This window comes from Orycteropus afer, unplaced genomic scaffold, assembly GCF_000298275.1.
Source record: "Orycteropus afer afer isolate SDZICR_OR568_19922 unplaced genomic scaffold, OryAfe1.0 scaffold00174, whole genome shotgun sequence".
NCBI lineage: Eukaryota > Metazoa > Chordata > Mammalia > Tubulidentata > Orycteropodidae > Orycteropus > Orycteropus afer.
The window spans coordinates 6,670,735-6,673,598 of NW_006921761.1; the positions used below are offsets into that span (position 1 = coordinate 6,670,735).

The 2,864-nt window shown below is 57.2% G+C and overlaps 1 protein-coding gene across 1 annotated transcript in view; it reads left to right on the top strand.

Annotated features, from left to right (window-relative positions):
- EHMT1 (euchromatic histone lysine methyltransferase 1) overlaps positions 1 to 2,864 on the top strand; it is a 114,545-nt gene that overhangs the window by 1,493 nt on the left and 110,188 nt on the right. The gene's annotated exons all lie outside the window — the stretch shown is intronic.

Below are 2,864 nucleotides of genomic sequence, written 5' to 3' on the forward strand. Positions count from 1 at the left end.
TGGGCTGTGGTGAGGCCCTGACCGTCACCCCTGGGTCCCCGTTGTGGGCTCATGGGCTGTGGTGAGGCCCTGACCGTCACCCCTGGGTCCCCCTTGTGGCCCGTAGTGAGCCCTGAACATCTCCCCGTGTCCCCTTGTGGGCTCATGGACTGTGGTGAGGCCCTGGCAGTTGCCCCTGTGTCCCCCTTGTGGGCCTTGGGAGACCTTGCACTGTCCCTCGTGTCCCCTTTGAAGCCCATGGTGAGACCCTGACCATCCCCCCTTGTGAGCCATAGTGAGGCCCTGACCGTGCCCCCTGTGTCCCCTTCGTTGGGCTGTGGGAGGCCCCTGCACTTGTCCCCCCCTTGTGGGCCGTGGTGAGGCCCTGACCGTGCCCCCTGTGTCCCATCAGCCCAAGCTCTTGGGTCTTCAGTTCCGTGGAGGTGTTTCTGCAGCGTCTTCACCCCTTTTTCTCCTGCAGGGCTTGCTCTGGGAGGACACTGGCCTGTCGCCTGCTGCCTCCCGGCTCTCTGCCCTGCCTGGCTGTTTTGCTCATCAGCTTCACACTCTTGCTGTGCCTCCTCATGTTGAGCTTGTTTATTTTGGGAATTACTGTTGTTTAGTATCTGAGGTCTCCAATTTGCTCTTTTAACTTAAAAAACTACTGTGTTCTTAATTCTGTTTGGTCTTGTCCTCTGGAAGACATCGCTTATAACTCGGTTCCTCTGTCCCAATGCCCTCAAGCCCGCCCATGTTCTCTTTGGACTTGGCAGTTAGCGTTCTTGGTGGTTTTTTCCCTCTGAGGTGTTGGGGTTTTCCCTGATGTGTGATTTCACACTGGCCTATGGTGCAGGGGGCTGGGGCAAGGCCACCTCTCCTCCAGGCATGGCCAGCCCTGACCTGGCTCCTGCCTTTCACAGTGTTGGCTGACCCATTTCTGTCTCCCCGGAATTCCCTGTGGTGTCTGGGGTTCTTCCTCATCCCCCACTTTCCTGGCTCTCTTTCCCTCTCTTGAGCCTTCCCCAGAAGTGGAATGGCTCTGTATGTGCACACAGCCTCCTCTCCCTTCTGGACACTGCTGGAGCCCATAGTGCCCTTCCTAAAGGAGAGCAGTGTCATCGATGCTCATGATGTGGCCTTGCTGGCAGAGTTGTGCACAGGGCCGTCAGTCACCTGGGAGGGAAAGTTCATCGAAACAGAACACCTCTGGGGAGAAAAGCCATAAAGTAGCACAGCGGCCGCTTGGCGTGCATGGTGTGAGGCGTTGAGAACTAAGGTCTTCCCTTTCTTTGTGAGATTCTAAGAATGCTGTCCATAAGCTTGCCACTCCTTGTTAGGCCACTTGGCAGATGGTAACTCTCCCTGGTAGGTTTGCATTGGCTTCCAGGCTTGCTCAAGGGCTCCGAGAGCCCCTTTCACATGAAGGCTCTTGGTGGCGTCACTTCCTCTGGGGGCTGCGGTCCCCTCATGGACGCCCTGACATGCCTCCGCTTGGCCACCTGGCTACGTGCTGGTATGTCTGGGTGTAGCAGTGCCACCAGCCCTCCTGGACCTCCATTTGCCCTCCATTAGAATTTATGGCTCTTTATTCTTTGGCTGCACTGTCCTCTTTGCCAGCCAGCTCCCTGTTTCAGTGACCCATGTTTGTTATGTGGCACATGGGCTTGTTGTGGGACACGGAGGCCATGCAGCCACATGCTCTGCTGTCCACACGTGAGCCACGGAGATGCAGGGTAATCAGGACAGACCCTGAGCGAAGCCGAGGCTGCCCAGTGGTGCCATCCCTGAGCTGTGGACACTGAGGCTGCCCAGTGGTGCCATGCTGCCCTGAGCTGTGGACCGAGGTGCCAGCAGTGACACTCACACTTCTGCTTCACGTTCAGTTAGCGTCCTGTGGGTGTGGTACCCGACTGCACCGGCCAGCACAAATGCAGGGTATTGGCCAGGCAGCACCTCCTGTCCAGACTAGGCGATAGATACTCCAGGCCCCCTGGCCCAGCTTCTGCCCGGGCCTCTGCTGGGTCCCTTCACCTGGATCTGGAACTCAGGGCTCACTAGTTATGGCCCTTAGGTGTTTGAATCTCAGCTGCTCGTGAACTTGGCAACATCCCCAGCTGCGGTTCCAGCAGATGGGCATCTGTCCCCCAAGACTTTCTGCTCTGTTGCACCTACGGTGCAAAGTGGGTAACTTTGGGTTAAGTGGAATTGGATGAGGCGCACTGGTGGCGCAGCGGTTAAAGCTCTTAGCTGCTAATGGAAAGGTTGGCAGTTTGAATCCACTGGCCACTACATAAGGGGAAGACCTGGTTTTCTGTTTCCGTAAAGATGACAGCCTTGGAAGCCCGACGGGGCACTTGTGCTCCGTCCTGTAGGGGCTCTGTGGGTTGGAATCCACGTGATGGTTTGGAATTGGATTTGAGAGGAAATCTCACTCGAGGTTGAAAATGACTTTGGGGAATCGGGGTGGAGAGAATGTGGATGGCACAAGGGCCTGGAATGGGGGGCTGTGGAGGCATCAGGGCTTGGGCACAGATCTCACAGGTAGGGCAGGTGTAAGCTGTGCCTGTCTGGCCCCTGGAGGCCTCGAAGGGAGGTGGTAAAACTGTGAACAAAAGAGTTTTTAAATGTGGCATTTTTATCAGTCATAGTGTATGTGCCTTTGGGGACTTTGCCAGAAAGCGAAGGTGCTTTCCGGAGAGTGTCTAGTGTCCATCCGGGTCCTGTAGCTGAGTTCTATGAAGGGGCAGGGAGGGGATGCATCGGGGTGCGCAGCACAGGTGCTCTGCCCCTGCTCCCCCCTGCCTCTCCCCCCCTGCCCCTGCTGCTCCCTCCTCTCCCTCCCCCTTCCTGCTCCCTCCCCTGTCTCTCCCCCCTCTCCCCCTCCT